Source organism: Acinonyx jubatus, chromosome B1, assembly GCF_027475565.1.
Source record: "Acinonyx jubatus isolate Ajub_Pintada_27869175 chromosome B1, VMU_Ajub_asm_v1.0, whole genome shotgun sequence".
Lineage (NCBI taxonomy): Eukaryota > Metazoa > Chordata > Mammalia > Carnivora > Felidae > Acinonyx > Acinonyx jubatus.
The window spans coordinates 197,835,238-197,852,764 of record NC_069382.1 but is presented as its reverse complement, the minus strand read 5'-3'; the positions used below and the strand labels follow the sequence as shown (position 1 = coordinate 197,852,764).

The window sequence follows — 17,527 nt, the reverse complement described above, 5'->3', positions numbered from 1 at the left end:
GACTGTGCTACGGACCTTCCTTCCCCACTTGACCACGCGGCTCGCGGAAGTGCGCAGGAGTCGTGCTGGGCCACCTTGGGAGCGGCCCCCGCCAGGAAGTGTCATCGGCATGCTGGCCATGCTAAGTCACTCGCAGACAATTTCGAAGCGGACTGAACCCAACCACTCCTTGGGAAAGCGGCCATTAAAGCGAGACAGTTTAATAGCGACCTCCTCACGCAGCCACAGGTTCTGGAAGGATCCGTCTCATGCAATTACCATCACTTTCATACACGGGGATGTTTACCCCAAAGAGGTCCTTGGAGGTCACCTGCGTGTATGAGATCCGAACTCAGGCTTCCTGGAGAGGCCCAACAAGGACGCCCACCTGGACGGAGCCTCTCCCCGCTTCCCTGAGTGCTTCGCCAAGGGAACTGCCATCTGAGCGGAGGGTTCCAGGCAGGCAAGGGCAGTGACGACTTCCGTGCATTTTCACCTGAGCCTCATGTCACAGCTCCCCGAAATCTCACCTCGTGTCCCTCGCACCTGTCCCCCACACCTGTCCCCCACACCCTCACACCAGCATGTTTATGTCGCCGTGCTTTCTTGGGCACCCCTGCCCTAGCTGCCCATCCTTCCTGCTTTCCTCTGCACGGCCAGCTCAGCCAGCAGCGTTTCTCTCAGCGACATGTCCCTCCTCCGGGTTTCCACGAGTCTCTGCAAATCCCTACATCAGCATTTAACTTAAAATCTTTGTGTCTCTGCCAGGTGTCCAAAGTGCCCTGGGGAATCCACAAGCCATGTATAAGCAGTCAAGTTGTTCTGCCTTCTCGTCAAAATTTGATCTCTGCCTTGTTGAAGAAATCCTTCCTTATAACGAGGTCATAAAACTATTTTCCGGCTTTGTCTCCTAAAAGTTGTGTGGCTTTGCCTTTCACACGTAAGTGTTTAATCCACCGGGAATAGAATGCTACGAGGTGGGGGACAGGGGTTCAGGCTCATTTGTCTTCAAGGGAGTCACCAGTTGCCCTGGTGCCATTTAAAAGGTCCCTCCCCTTCCCAGCGACCAGCCATGCCTGAAGTCCCCGCATGCATCTGGGTCTGTCTCCGGGCACTTGATTTGGTCCCGCTGGTCAGTCTGTCTTTGCAAAGTATGCCGATCAGCGTAATAATTCTTGCTGTGTTTCTGGTAGAGCAAAGCACCCAACACGTTCTTCAGTATTTTTCGTCCTTGCTCTTTGACACGAATTTTCAAATCAGCTCGTCAAGTTCAAACTGAAACAAAACAACCCCAATCCTACTGGTGTTGAAGGTAGAGAAATGCATTGTCTGCAGATCGATTTGAAAAGAATGGACTTCTCTGCCAAGTTGACTTCCTCACTCGCCCATTAACACAGTATGTTCTGCATTTACTGGCATCTCCTTAAATACGTCTCCATAACATTTAATGATTCTGTTTATTAAAAAAAGTGCCCTGGGGACCAGGCAGACATTTTCATCTTCCCACGTCCACATATTCTAAGTATTCTACCTCTAACCACTTCAAAGGTGTTTGCTAAATTTACCTTGGGACCTGGAACCTTAAATGACATATTTAGCACCAGAGTCACCGCCTAGGAAAACTACTCTTGGAGACGGGGTGGGACCAGGTGGGTCAGCGTGGAGAGGACGTGATGCGGGGGTTCCCTCTCATAACCCCTGAAATAACAGCATGCTGTCACCCACTCGTGTGCTCTCCAACTGCTGCATGGACCCACCCACTCACAGTGACAAACAGCCTTCATACTTTGTTCTGCAAAGCAGTCTGGGCTCAATGCGTTCAACCCTCCGGCATCGGGAGCATACAGCAGGTGAGAACCTCTGGGGTATTTTTTAACAGGGGCAATCCCTGTCTGGTGCCCACTGCCCGGTTCCTTCCTCTCCAGGACGTCGAGTGTTCCCCTCAGGACATCAGGGGCAAGAAGCGGACCTCTACTCTATGGTCATGAGTGGTTTGTGTCTAATACTTGTGACCCTATTCTAGAAACTTCCTTGCTGTTTCGTGTGCTTGTGTGTTTGGCCGCATGGCTCCAGTGCACAGGAATGAACCGAACGGGATTGAACGAAAGGTCATCCAAAGTTTCCTTAAAATGCTCTTTGACTTATATTTTTCCAACAAGGAACATAAAGTGCTCTCTTTGGACTTCCGTCTATGTGTAGAGAGGAGTCCAGAAGCTTCTTCCCCAGCTTCATCCGCCTCCGCCCTGTCTCTCAACATCATAGTCTTTATATTCACAGTAACCAACATTTCAAGGTGAGTTTTCCTTTCCAAAGAGTTGTTTTTGACCCGTGCATTTGGTTTCCATCCATTTTTCAACAACAACCCCTACTTAAGCTGCATCTGGGACACGCCTGCCCCCAGTCTTCCCCATCAGCCTCTGCGCCAGACCTTATCCTCCTCCCCAGCACCGAGCAAAATCCATTTCTCTGTTGCCACAACACCTTTTCAAGGCATTGTCCTTTCAAGACAGGTACCTGGCCATATAGATTGGGACGTGCTGCTTTCTGAAGATCCTCCCGCGTTCCTGGAAACGACAAACGGCAGCCGCGTTGGATGTAAAACTCCGAGATCCTACCTTCCCCACACTTGTGTGCAGACCCCAAAGTCTCCTTTATTATTTCGAAACGTGATACTGAAAACACGTCTGTACTGGCCTGACTCTTCTCCCTTTACAAATAGTTTTTCTTTTCTGAGATATATCACTAGCTCCTTTTCCCATCACGAGTAAAGAAAGAAAATCCAGAATGTGAGTTCGGCTTCCGGAGGGCCCCTCTGCCATCTGGTGAGCGGGGCCCGTTTTGACACTGGCTGTGGCTCGGCCGCCCCCGGTTCTGGTCTGGAATCGCCCGGGCTCTCGGGCGGGCTGGCTCCCTCTGTCTCCGGCCGGCACCTTCCTTCTCACCCACCCCGTCTGTGAGAACGCCCCGGGTTCGCCCTCACCCCATGGATGCACTGCCCCCGTGGTTCTGCCCTCTCCGGCTTCCACGGTGGCTTTCGGCCCTGTCGCCGACACTTCTGGGGTCTTGCACCTGTGCCGGGCCCCACCAGCCCCCTGCTGCTTCCCCTGTTCTCTCAGGGAGCTGTATTCCATCACTATCCCCTCCTTCCTCCTCGCCTCCTTCCTTCACCCGCTGCTGGGGGACCGCACACCTGTCTCCCCGCCCTATGGGCTGTAGGGACTAGGCATTTGAGAGTGGCTGGAGTGGGGAGAAAAGTCAGTTTGCTGCCCCTGGGAACAGGGTGCCTTCACGGAGATGTCCACCCCACCGGGTATTTCATGGATGGTCTTCCCGGCCCCTCGGGGGAGGCAGGGCTGCTGTCTCTCACGAGCCCCCCACCCGTGGGAAGTCTCCCTTCCCAGCATGGGCTCGGCCTCCGGCAGCTTATCTTTGCTCTGTTGTCACCGGGAACCCTGGGAGCCTTGGGGGCAGGGCTGACACCGGCGGGTCCCACAGGGGAGCCCTGTCCCGCGGCCCTCGCTGTCTGGGTCCCAGCACAGGAACCACCTGTGGCTCCGGAAAAACGCTGGTGCCCCGTGGCCCAGAGACACCGTCCTGGGAATCGTCATCTTCCAAGCAACGGCACGGAAAACCGGGTCAACTCTGAGGTCAGAAACCCAAGAGGCAAAGCTGCAGAGGACCCTTAGGGCGCCAGCTGCCCCCTCTCAAGTGGGTCCTCGCTCTCGGGGAGAGAAGGTGTTTACGCCCTTCCTAATGAGGGAGATGGCCACGTTTTATTAAAAGTGTGGCAGGATTGTGGAGGACACGGAATGGCTGATTTCTATGGGACAAATAACTATTTAATTGCTCTGTAATGACATGACAATTAGAATTCGGATCGTGGCCCTGTCCTTAGGTATCTGTTTATGGGCGCGCCTGCCACTGTTAGGAACGGCACGGGTTGTGAAGCGGGCAACTCTCACAATTACAGAGCACAATTACCCGTGTAATTATTCTCTTATACCCAAGTAATTACATGCCGGTATTATCTGTGTATTACAATTTATTCACATCCCTAATCACAGCCTCCTTCTGCAAACCGGGACCCGGCCAGGAGGCGCTCATCAGTTTTTTGAAAATGACATAAAAGTCATCTGATGAAAAGCTCAGCTTCCAGGCCGCCTGCGTTCACCGCCCCCCGGACGGAAGGCAAAGGGCTGGGCGAGGGGGCTGGGAAGCCACACCTGACACCGAGGTCACGAGGGCAAGCCCACCCAGCCGGGTCGTGAGGCCTGAGACACCACCTGTGGGCGCTGTCCCCACTCAGAGGGCTCCTTGCCACCGTGTTCCGTGGGCAGGGGCCTCTCTGCGTGCCGCCACCCTCGGGCCCAGCACGTGTGACCTCCCTGTGTCAGGACCACCCGGTTCTTCTCGTCTGTCTCCCCTTCTGGACTCGGAGCCTTGTGACGGCAGGACCCTCCAAGGGTCTTATTTCTATGGCTAGCACCAAGGGGTGAACGCCACACCAGAGGGGGTGCTTCTGTGCACCTGCCAAACCAGCCAGGAGGGACAGGCCCCGTGGAGATCCGGCCAGAGAACCCCAACTTATTACAAAGAAGGGTGGGGAGAGCACAAGTTTGTGCTCAATGACCCAGAGCAGCCATATCCAAGCTACTTTCCCTTAAGAACGGCAATCACATTTCTTGGGCGCTCGTCCAGCGTTTCTTTGCAAGGCAGGCAAAAAGCAATCAGTGGGGGTGACCACAGCTTCCAGGAACCAAGTGGCCGGAAAGAGAGGCCACGTCGCCGGTAGTCAACTGTTACTGCAACCCAAGAAGCACAACTTAGTAGATGCTCCACGCAGAAGAGGGGCAGCATGAACGCAGAGTGTGGTCGCGGGCTTGTGGTCCTGGGTGGAAACAACAGGCTGACACCCAGCCTGCAGCCGCGTCCCCACCGGGTGGCCCCGGCCGGGCCTCTTGTGGCACCAGCACCTCGGCCTGGACAAGCGAGGACCGCCTGCAGCCTAGGAGGCGCAGGCCAGACTTCTCGTGGTCCGCCAGGCAGGCACACGGGCCTCGCCAGGCTGCAAAAGGAAGCGGCCAGAAAAACGAATGAATGAATGAGTGAACGAGTGAATGAAAAAAGGAGGCGCCCAGAGACTCTGAGCAGCAGGGAGGGTAGCAAAGGCTCAGACCTCCTGATGGTTCATCAACGCCCCAACTCCGGGGTGGGGGGGGTCTCAGGTCTGTGGTCTTTGCTTCTCTGCAGACCCTCAAAGCCTCCTCGGGAGAAGGGGCGGGGGGGGGTGACATTGGCTGGGACCCTGCTGCGAGGTCCCTCTCCCCCCACGGTGCCCTGAAGTCTCAGAAGTGTTGGGGGCAGGTGACAGCAAGCTCCAGGAGTGGGGGTTGGTTTCCTATTACCGCTGTAACAAATTACCACAAGTTTATTGGCTTAAAACAACACTAACGCAGGGGCGCCTGGTGTGGTTTAGTCTGTTAAGCGTCCGACTTTGGCTCAGATCATGATTTCACCATTTGTGGGTTCGAGCCCTGCACAGGGCTCTGTGCTGACAGCTCAGAGCCTGGAGCCTGCTTCGGATTCTGTGTCTCCCTCTCTCTCTCTGTCCCTTCCCCACTTGTGCACGTTCTCTCTCTCTCTCTCTCTCTCTCTCTCTCTCTCTCTCACTCTCTCTCTCTCTCAAAAGTAAATAAACTGGGTGCCTGGGTGGCTCAGTCGGTTAAGCGGCCGTCTTCAGCTCAGGTCATGATCTCACAGTTAGTGAGTTCGAGCCCCGCGTCAGGCTCTGCGCTGATAGCTTGGAGCCTGGAGCCTGCTTCGGATTCTGTGTCTCCCTCTCTCTCTGCCCCTCCCCTGCTCTCTCTCTCTCTCTCTCTCTCTCTCTCTCTCAAAAATAAACATTAAAAAAATTAAAAAAAAAAAAACCAAACCAACCAAACAAAAAAACAGTAACGTGCTATCTTGCAGTCCTGGACGTCGGAGTCTGCAATGAATCTCACGAGTCTAAAATCAAAGTGTAGGCCGGGCCGGTTCCTTCCAGAAGCTCCAGGGGAGAATCTGTCCCCTTGTGTTTTCCAGCTCCTAGAGGTGCCTGCCTTCCTTGGCTGGTGGCCCCTCCTCTGTCTCCAGAGCGGGCAGTGCAACAACTTCGACTTTTCTCTCCCTTGCACCCTCCCACCTCCCTCTTTTAAGGAGCCCTGGGATCACACGGGATAGCCCAGGAGAAGCTCTCCATCTCAGGATCCCTAACTTCCTCCCATCTGTGCTGGTAACACGCACGGGTTCCGGGGCTCAGGACACGGAGGCCCTGCGTTATTCAGCCCACCGCAGTGCGTGAGCACCAACACAGCCCCCGAGCACCCAAGCCTCCTACCATCCGCCACGGTTCACAGAGGGGAGCAAAAGGCCCAGAGAGATCACACCACAGGCTCAGGGACACGCCGGCTAGTAAACCAGAGAGCTGGATTTGAACTAGGACACCTGGACCTCCCAAACCTGTCTCTGATTCACCACCACCCCGCTGTCCCGTCGACAGATGGACAAAGGCGCTCGGACACGTGGACGTTTTGCTTCCCCCGTGTGGTGATGGGTGTGCGATCACTCAGCACCCACCCCCCTTTATTTCCCTCTTATACAATATCCAACCCCCCTGGGCGGACAGTCCCGTTGCAACTACCCATCAAGATTCCTGCCTTCACAAGGGCAAGTTCAGGATCTGTCTGAGACACAAGGGTGGGCGTCACCGGGGTTCCTGTTCCAGCAGCCGTGCGGCTCGCAAGGTCCCTGCAGCCCCCCTGCTTCCTGCCCTTTGCCAACCGTCCTCTTGCTCCAGATTCTACCTGACAGTTTTCCAGTGAAGACCCCCTTGGCTGCTGCTGGCCTGCGGTGGTTTCTGTTGATGGCCACCAAAGCCCCTCGGCTGCAGCCCACCGTACTTTAACCGCAGCCACGTAAAGCGGTGGTGCTGGAGAATCCGGACTTCCTTTGGCAGGTGCGGAAGCCGAGGCCCAGGGAAAGTGCCATCCTCTCCAGACAGCCCAGCAAGCCAGGGCAGGGCGGGGCGGGGGCGGGGCCGGGGCGGGGCCGGGGGCGGGGCGAGGGGCGGGGGCGGGGCAGGGGCTGGCCCAGAAGGCAGGTCCCCATGGCCCCCAGGCCCGCTCGCCTTCCGTCCCTTACGACACAGTCCACAGCTGTTCACAGTGAGAGCATCACTGTGGTCGGGGATCCAACATTTTCAGCCTCGGCTGCTCAAAGTGCCAACAGACCCGCACAAGAAACACAAATGCGGCAGCTCCCCGTGGCTGTCAAAAAAGAGCGGCTGTGGCGCATTGCCTGCAGGCCCTCCCCAGCCCCGCGCAAACCGTGCCCCCGTGGATTGGTCTGTAGGGACGTGAGATTCATTCCTCTCCAGGAGCAAATACTGGAGTTCCTCTTGCTCTCCCCGAACCCATCCCGCCAACCTGGGCGGCTTCCACAAGCCCTGCGGCCGTGAGCTGATGAGGTAGGTTCTGGTCGACTCACAGCTGCCTGGGTGCAGAGCATCAGCTCCCTATGGCCCCACCTACTCCTTCAGGAAAGGAGTCCATGACCCCTGCCCAGCCGATGGGAGCCCTCCCTTGGATCTGCATAGGTCTGTGCAGCACCTATGGGGGGCCGGGGGGAGGACCCCACTCCTTCTGAGATCAGGAAGCATCGGGTGTGTCTGCGATTCCCAGAGGTCAGCTTTCCAGCCCAACAGCAAAAACGTGCCTGAGATTGAAGCCAAGACATAGGAGGGTCCAGCTGAGAGATGGGGGAAGAGACACTGTCCCGTGTCACCTGTAGAGGCCCTGGATCGAGCTGTGCCTGAAGGAAGCGTCCCCTGATCGTCACGGTGACGTGAGCCATCTGTTCCGCTTCCCGTCTGAGTGGTAGACGTTGCTTTTAATCCAAGGAGTCCTGGCTAACATAGCATGGGGTGTGAGGGTGGGTTTACTCAGTGGCTGGTTTGTCAAAGGTAGACAACTAGAACACAGAACATTAGAAATGGAAGGTAGGTGGAAGTAGGTGGTAAACCTACTTCCAACCAGACTAACGAACTCAGAGGGAGGTGAGGTGGCCTGTCCAGCCTCCCCACTGACCCATGTGAGTACAGGAGACAATACAGTCCCTTGACTTGTGGCCTCCTGGTATCTGACGATTTCTCCTGGTACAGCCATACCCCTTGGATGAGCCATAGGACTTGCCAAATTCCTGGATGCCAGGGTATTTGTAAGGGAGGGAAGGACAGGGCACGGCCAGCACCTTTTTTATTTATTGTTTTTAATTTGAGAGAGAGAGAGAGAGTACATGTGTGGGGGAGGGGGCAGAGGGGGAGAGACTCTTAAGCAGGCTCCACACTCATGGTGGAGCCCGACACAGGGCTTGATCCCACGACCCCAGGATCGTGACCTGAGCCAAACTCGAGAGTTGGATGCTTAACCAACTGAGCCACCCAGGCACCCCAGCACCTTTTTAAATTAAAGAATACAACCGCCAGAGTTCGGGCATAAACCAATGCTAAAAATATACATCCAAAGGACTTTCGGGGGCTTCCCTGCGTCTCCCTGTGTTTTCTCCGAACCCTCCAAAGAGCTAGGGCAGCAGGGTGGGTAGAAACCCTCGTCCGCCTGGGGGCCCAGCCCGGCCGCGCCTCCTGCACCACCCAGACCCTGGGAGCTACATCACGTCTCTGAGCCACAGGCAGCTCACGTGTAGGACGAGGACGCCTGTGGCACCCGGCTGCCCTGTGGGTTCAGTGGGTGGCGATCAGTGACATCGGTAACGATGCCATCGGGCACGGAGCCGGCAACGGCCCGGCGCCTGAATCCACACCCAGCACTGTGGACGGCACGTCTCATTCAGCCTTCACAGAAAGCCTGTGACGAAGGCACCCATTTACCAACAAGGCGGAGGGGCTCAGGAAATTTCCGGAGTCCCAGTTCTGCCTCGTGCCAGGACCCGCATCTTCCCCGTGACGCATGCGACCCGGAGCGGGTGGGACCTTCCACTCGGACCTCTGCCCGGTGGCGCTGTGGCCAGCACACGCCCGCCCCACTGTCCTCCGTCCAGACTCGGACACCACAGAGCCCCCTCCGTTCGCCAGAGAAGCCCTGCGCCCCCTGTGTTTTTCTGGCCGTGGGGGCAAAAAACAGCACGCTTGCCTCTTCTCCTAGTTCCGAGGTCTGAGTCCAAAATCAGTCTCACTGAGCTACAGTCAAGGTGCGGGCCTGGCTGAAGGTTCCGGGGGACAATCTGTCCCTTGTGGTTTCGTCTCAAGGCCACCTGCATCCCTGGCCCCCGGCGCCTTCCACGGGCACAGCCGGCAGTGGGGTATCTTTCCGGCCTCCCTCCCTCCCTCTCCCACCCACACCACCTACTCCTCCCGCCTCCCTCTTACAAGACCGCTGTGGCTACGCTGGGCCCACCGAGTGCTCAGGGACAGCTCCGGTGTCCACGTTCTCCACACACGTCTGCACAGGCCCCTCGGCGCATGAGGCAACACCCTGGCTCCCGGCTGTGATCTCTGGGGTGTGGTCTGCACACTGTCTTCAAAGGAGCGAATCCAGGGTCTCTCGCCCTCTGCGTTGCATCAGTTCCCTTGGCCCGAGGCCCAGGAGACCAGCTTTCTGCGAAGCTAGCCCCCTCTGTCTCCCCTCTCCCGCAACGAGCTATGGGCTGTAAGAGAGAGTCATTTGCCACGCATTAGCCGAACTGTCACAGGATCCACTCCATTTCTGAGACGAAAGCCTCCGTACATCAATAGGCCCAATTGAGCCATTTTTCTTCTGGACAGGAGAGGATGCCTGGTTCTCAAGGGGAATGGAGAGCATCGGTGATTGGGGGAAAAAGGCCCATTTAGCCCCGTGCCCGCCTCCCAGTCCCTGGCAGGGCTCCGCTGTCTGGCCGATCTTCCCGCCAGGCAGGGGCTCCCGTGCCTCACGAGTAACAGAGGGTCAGGCCCACCCTGAGTGCTGAGCCAAGGGAGGGGTGAGGCCTAGGGACAGCAGAGGTGTTCCAGGGGCCCCGGCTTCGTTCTAAGAGAGCTGGGGACACCGGGGATCAATGCCCTGCCCCATCTGCCTCCTCTTGCGTGCCGAGGCTGACCCAGAGTTCCAGAATTGGGAAAGAGGACAGGGAGGCCCGTCCCAGGCTGTGGGGGAGTGCCTTCTGAGAGCCCACCCAGGGAATCTCAGGAACACAGGGCTCTCCTGTCCTGCCAGCCCTGACCACTGCCCCGTGGCCACACCAGGGGACTCCTGGGTGTCTCCCCAGGGTGGGGTACATGGGGTGTCCCATCCCGGGCCCTTCACGCCCCACCCCCAGGTCAGCCACCTCCCCGGGGCCCCTCATCCCAGGCAATGGCACCCCACCAACCCACCGCTCATACCAGAAGGCTGGGGGCACCAGCTACCCACAAAAGTTCTTCTGACCCTGTCCCTGCCCCCTGCCACCATATCTCTGCCCACCCAGGCTCAGACTCACCATCTCTCACCTGATGATACCCCACAGGTGTCAGATTCACACAAAGAATGGGTCTACGCCCCGTGGCACATCCAGGGAGAGGTGCCCAATGGGCAGATTGGGTCCTTTCAGGGTCCCAGTCGTGTGCCAGGCACTGTGTCCTGTATGTCACATGCGTTGGCCCTGGACCAGCGGGGCAGGGTCTCTCTAATGCCCACACAGGGGCCAGGCTGAGTCACACATCATCTCACCCCACCCCCCAACCCAGCTGCATGAGGTGCACAATGTTAAAATCCCATGTCACACCTCAGAGAGGTGGGTGGTGGGGGGGATACTGGGATCCTAACCCCTCACAGCCTGGGTCTCCCCACTCTGTGCCCGGCCCCTTTCTCCTGACATTCTTCCACACTGCTGGGGCCTGGGAACAGGCAGCTGGCTGGCCAAAACAAAGAGAAACAAACAAAACTAACCCTTCGCTGCTGAGAACACTTTCAAACATGCAAACAGATTCCGGGCTTCCCCAGACCCTGGACACGGCATCTGGGGACCCTGCAGCAAGACTGATGTGGGGCTGCTGCTCTCCAACCTGCACCTGATTGGCCAGAGGTCACTCGCCAAGGTGCTTTCTGAGCATCGAAGAGGGTTTGCAGTGGCCATGTCCATGGGACCTGGGCTAACCTCAGCTCCCTCTAGAAGGCCCCAAATGAGGAAACAAGGCAGGTGTGGGCCAAAAGGTCAGTACTGGAGGGAGTGGAGGCAGGACTTCCACATCAGGGAGGGGCTTCCACACCAGGGAGGGGCGGGGCCTCCACACCAGGGAGGGGCGGGGCCTCCACACCACGGAGGGGCGGGGCCTCCACTCCAGAGAGGGGCAGGACCTCCACTCTAGAGAGGGGTGGGACTCCACACCAGGGAGGGGCGGGGCCTCCACTCTAGGGGGCGGGCCTCCACACTGGTTGGGGCTCAGGGCTAGAGACCTGGTAGGTTGACAGGGTAGTGGGGGGGGGGGAGCTCTGAGTGGAGGACAGAGGCAGCGAGAGAGCTCCTGGAGCCAAATCTGAGACGGATGCAAGAAAGGCTGACCGGTACAGGTACACCAGAAAAGACCCCCGGAGACAAGGGGTGACTTTTGTCCTTTCACACACCGTGACTGCCCGAGGAAGCAGACAAGGCCCAGGCTGTAGGAGACTGGGCCTCACCTCGGCCACAGCACGCAGGTGCACCAAGTGGGGCACAGGGGCCAGAGGCAGGCGGCCCTGTCTTTCCCGGTGAGAGCTCTGAGTCCAGAGAGCCTTGGCTGAAGGGCAGCCAGGGTTGGACTCGGCTCCCAGGCCCGCGCCCCCTCCTTTAGGTTTCCCTCCCACTGGAGGGCCACTTTTTTGGCCCCGAGGACAGGCTGTTCCACACGCAGGGGCTCAGAGGTGGCTTTGGCTGTGGAAAGTAGAAAGGGTCGCCTGGGCCTGGGGGCAAATCCTGAGTCGGGTCCCCCCTGCTGGGTGGCAGGTGTGTGGAACCTCGGACCTGTCTGGCCCTGGCCTCCCTGCACAGATCCTTACCTGGCTGAGCTGTCGCAAAGATTCAACAGAACACACGTGAAGCTCCTTATACCAAAGCTGACCCGTGAGGCTCCTCGGAACTCGGCGTTCTTTATCACCACCAGCACTGCCCCCACCGAGTGGATTGCTTCCGCTCTCAGACACTCGAGCTTCTTGACAACAAGATTTTGCTTTGCTTCATTTTTCTATCCTGAGTGAAATCCTGGCACATGGCAGTCCCTCGAAACGTCTCAGGTGAGGGAGCAGGTCGGACACACAGATGTACTTACTGATGGGGATCAATACTCGCTTCTCAAATCAGAGACCGTGTGCCCGGTGGGGACGGGGGCACGTGGTGGTGGCTGGGTCAGAGGTCTTGGTGCTTCACCTGGGAGCATTGTCCTGGGTCATCAGGTCGACAAAGGCTTTTCATGGAAAGTGGGCATGTGTGTCATTTCAGTTTTCAAACCAACACTCATGTATCATGGAATAAAATGAACATTCAGGTGAATCTTTAATACAAGCCACGACACTTGAAAGCAATCCCACGCCCCAACCAGCTCCCGCAGGCCATGTCTTGATATCTTCGGCCCACGGCCGTGGTGTTCTGTGGCCAAGTTAGAAATACACAGCTATCCAGAACTAAGGTGGGGATTGCAGACAGTAGGGAAGGCCCACAGGGGATGTTTGTGGACTGGGGGGGGGGGGGGCAGAGCCTCAGGTCATTGCCGTGACAGTGGTACAAGGTCCTACCCGTGGGCAGCAAGGCCAGGGAGCTCTGGTTTTACTGCAGGCAAGACAAAACTAAAAGGGAATTTATTTTGTGAGACAGGTTGCAAAGTGGTCTCTTAAGAAGCTATAAAGTGCTGCTTGGCCTGTAATTGGTGCTAAATGCACTCCTAATAGTATTCACATCTTCCTGCAAAGTCTATCCATTACCCTAACAGGAGAGGCAGCAGGCCCTACAAATAAGGGCCAGACCTTCTCCCAGATCAGACTCACTGGAGGACAAATCCTCTCTCCGCGGGAGGCTGACTTTAGCCCCCTTTCTGTTCCTCCCCACAAAACACAGCATGAGAGGTTGTGCCTCAGCCCTCTACTAGACCCTCAAGGTTCTAGAAGGTTAGTGTTGTCTTTCCAGTTCACCTCTGCAGCCCCCGTGTCCAGCAAGGGGCCCCCAGCGCACAGTAGGCGTGTAATGTGGATTTGTTGCCTACAAGATGGGAAGGACAAAAGGTCCTCTCTCCCCGGTAGCGAGCGCATGGCCTGGTGCACAGTAGGGCCTCGACCCACATCTGTCGAGTGGATGGGCGCTGGTGTTGGGAGGGAGCTTGGGGTCCCAGCTGAGGCACAGGATGAACCAAGCGGAGCCGGGGTTCCGCTCACGTATGTCTCCTTCCCCAGCTGCCATTCTCCCCCTGGGAGGAGAGCACAGGAGTCCAGAACATCCTGCAGGGTGCCTGGGGAGCTCAGGGTAAGACCGAGCGCCCCAGAGCGTCTAGACGACCCAGGCACAGAGAGACACTCGGTACCTTCGTTGCATCAGTGAAAGGGGAATACTCTGCCGCCTGCCGGCAGGATGAACTTGGACGAGTCTCCCAGCCTCCCCGAGCCCATTTTCTCATCGGGATAGTGGAGGTGACGATGTGAAGCCCCAAGTCGTGCGCCCCTCCCCACACATAAACGGGTGTGGCCGACATCTGGTTCTGACCCAGGGCCCGGCGCACCGGGAATGCTCACCGCGGTGTGGCCGCAGAATCAAGAAGCCATGAATGAAGGGACGAGTAATGCAGAGACAGAAGGAAGTTTGCTTTATACGCAGGAGAAATCTCTTTCCAGGAAGGGCACCGCCCCAGCCCCAGGCCCAACCCCCGCATCCACATCTCCTGATACGGCTGAGTGTTCAGGGCTGTGCCTACTTGGGATTGAGGTGAATAAAACACGGTGTCCACAAAGTGGCCTGCACAGTCTGCCCTCGGTTCCCTACGAGTCTCCTTTGGAAGCCTGAAGACCAGCCCGAGGCCCTCCCGATCTTTCCCTCTACCTTTGCCGGGAAGCCTCGCCTCCCCACTCCTTCCTGGTACGACCTCACATCAGTTTCTGCTGTAGCCGTGACTGTGGCTTTTCTCCTTCTCACATATTCAAACGCAAGTCAAACTGAGCCCCATGGAGGGCCCTCTCCTGCAGGGGCGGCTCTGGGGACACAGCACCACCGTGTTCCAGGCCCCGATCTAAGTCGTTCGTATGTATCGACTCATGTAATCCTCGTTCCCCTGTTACGAGCCTACTTGACAGATGAGGAAACTGAGGCAGGGACAGTGGAAATAACTGCCTGTGGCCCAGAGCACGGGCCTCTGGCTCCCTGCCTCCCAGACCCACGGTCACCTGGAGCCTCCAGTGGGTCGTGCCCTCCCAGAGAGCGGGATCTGTCCCCGGCCCCACCCAGTGCCAGTCCCACCTCTTTGGGCAGAGAAGCTGGCATTTCATTGCTTTGAAATGTTTATTTATTTTGAAGAAGAGAGCGAGCAGAGGGGAGGTGCGGGGGGGGGGGGGTGGGACAGAGCATCTGACGCAGGCTCTGCACTGTCAGCATAACTCAGGGCTCGAACCCATGAACCCCGAGATCGTGACCTGGGCCGAAGTCAGATGCCCAACCGACTGAGCCACCCAGGCACCCCGACATTTCATTTTCTAGACCCGGAGACTGGGGCTGCCTTGTTCCCTCCATGCAAAGAGGTGTGGGCAGGCCTGAGAAGGCAGTGGCCCTCTCCTGACACCTATCACAGACACCGACAGGGCCCTCACCCCCCAGGCCAGGCCTTGCTCCCTGATAGACACAGCTGACCACTGCCACCCCCATGGGAGTATCAGTCACCCCAGAACCAGCTCCTACCCTCACAGTCTCAGGTGGTTGGTAAGAGACTTACTAAGGACAATGGTCCTGGGACGCTTGCGTGGACTTTGCTTAAGCCAAGCCCTGTTCTGAGCACTTGGCAAATAGCACCTCATTTCATCCCATCAACCATACTGTGTAGACGCTGCTTTCACCCCCATTCCGCCAAGGAGAAACCGGGGAACCAGGTGGTTCAGAACTTGGGCAAGGTCCTGGGGCTGGTGGGCTGTGGGCTGGGCCCAGAGGCAGGCCCAGCCGCGACTCTCCAGCAGGAGAAGGAGAGGAGCCGACCGACCCCCAGGCCGCCCTCCTGCCCAGCCCTCACTGCTGTCCCTGCCCGCCTCCAAGGCGGACGCCCATCCCGTGGGTCTCGGGGTCTTTTGAAGCAGCTAGTGCATGCCTCAGTGGGCCCGTCAGCCCCTTCAGCCTGACCACAGTGGGGGTCAGCTCAGTCCTGAGGTATGTGGGGTACGTCTGCAGGTATCAGAGCGGGGACAGAAGCCGGAGCACTCTGTAAGCCTGGACCTGAATTTGGCTTCTCTGTCCAAGGTCCAGCAGGAAGCAGGGTCCATGCTTTCGAAGGCGGGGGGCATGGGCTTCCCTTGGGGGCCACGCGAAGGGGGCTGGGGAGGCTGATTCCATCCAGAGTGGATGTGGAGGGGCAGAGTGACGCCCCGGCCCCCCCTCCAGTCCACCCTCAAAACGAGACCCTGTGTGAGTCCCTATGGTGCCGTAACAAGTTACCACAACTGAGCAGCTTAAAACAACAGAAATTTATTCCCTCACAGTTCGGAGGGAGAAAATGCAAAACCAAGCTGTCAGCTGGCTGTGCTCCTATCTGGAGGCTCCAGGGGGAGAAGGCTTTCCTGGCCTTTTCCGGCCTCTCTAGAAGAGAAGGTGCCCCCGCTCTAGCCCCAGCCTCTGTCTGTGTCCCCATATCCTCTCTGACTCTGATGTGGGCCCTGTGATTACATTCTCCCACCAGGAGAATCGGGACAACCTCTCCAAATCCTTAACCACATCTGTGAAGTCTCTTTTGCCATGTAAGGTGACAGTCACAGGCCCGGGGAGGGGACACCTTTGGGAGCCATTGTGCAGCCCCTCCCCCCCACGGTGGCAATTGTGAACAGTCAGATATCTCCTCGATTGCTGCCTCCATTCACAGCCGAGACACCTGGGCTCAGCCCTCCCTGAGGTCCCCTCACTGGGGGATGTGGCAGAGCTGGACTGAGTTTGGGGACACCCCAGCCCAGGCACCATCCCCCAGGCTCCCCTGCAAACGCAGGGTGACCAGAGCAAGCCCAGGGAGGAGCCTGGGCTCTTCACACGCAGGCCCAGAGCAGGTGCAGCGGGGAGGTGCAGGTGCAGGGCAGCTGTGGGCATCATTCATTCACGGGGACCTGCTGCTGGCTGTGGCATTCATTCCACGCGGGTAATGTCGGCTGAGCCCCTGGGCCACCACAGCCCACCCACCCCCAGACCCTACCTTCCACCCCCACCGGCATTTCCAGGCTAAACATGCAAATCCTCAGACGACCCGTGCAGCCAGGGGGTCCTGTCTGTGTTAAAGACGCAGCCGTCCCCCTGCTGCTTTCCTGTCCCTGTGCTGCCTGCAGAAAAGTCTCGCCCGATCAGAGCGCTGACCAGTGCTCCACGAGCCTGTGTCACCTCCGGCCTGCCCCGAAGGCCCTGCCTAACCCAGAAGCCCCCTCACTGTACGTCCACCGCTACGTGCATCATCTCGCTAACCTTCCCGTCCACCCCCTTTACAGGCCAGGAAATTGAGGCTCTGAGGAGCCACGTCCCAGGCTGCCTTGTACAGGAGCAGAGCTGTCCTGCCCGGCCTCCCCGTAAAGGCCTCCCTGACCTCATGGCCTCAGAAACCCAGCTCTGGCCTTCCCTCACTGCTTCTGCTCTTTTCATTTCCAAAGGCGGGCACCGCCCGCGGGCCGGCCCTGGCACCTTCCTGGGTACCTAGGACCCTCCCGGCTGGTGACAGAGGATTTCCCGGGCTCTGCGCTGCTCTGACCTCTCCTTGAAAGTCACCAGAGCAACTGTCAGCGCCCACGGGTCAGCCTCACGCCGAACAACCACGGGGCTCTGGGTTCTAATCCCCGCTGTCACGATTCCCCTTTCCTGTGAGGAACCCAGTCTGTCCAACTGAGTCCCTTTCAGTGACACTCAGCTGCTTCTTGGGAAGCGGTCAAGCACATAGGGCCTCTCTGCCCGGAGCGTCCTCTGACCTCGTTCTGGGGCCCTACCTAACGTGGCCACAAAGCAGGCACAGGTGTGCAAATGGGTCCTGTCACAGAACCTGGTGGGGTGTCCCCGTTCCACAGCCGGGCGGGGGGCAGGCAGGAGACACACTCAGACCAAGAAAACCAGAAAGTGCATCTCAGATGACAGACCGAAGCCAAGTCAAAACCAAATAAACCAAACAACCAGCAGAGGAGGGGGACTGCTCACCACTGCCTTCCGACGACCCCACACCACGGAGAGATTCTTTCCCGGCTCCCCAGCGCCCACCACCCCCAGACGGACGCTGTCTGCAGAGCAGGGAGAAGGCAGACACATCCACACAGGTGCCCAAGCCTTTCTGCCAAGTCCCAGCTGGCCCTTTAGACACAGCCGTCCG

The 17,527-nt window shown here is 58.0% G+C and overlaps 1 protein-coding gene across 1 annotated transcript in view; it reads right to left on the bottom strand.

The window, feature by feature from the left end:
• Positions 1–17,527, bottom strand: part of SORCS2 (sortilin related VPS10 domain containing receptor 2) — a 452,598-nt gene that overhangs the window by 156,877 nt on the left and 278,194 nt on the right. The window lies entirely within an intron of this gene.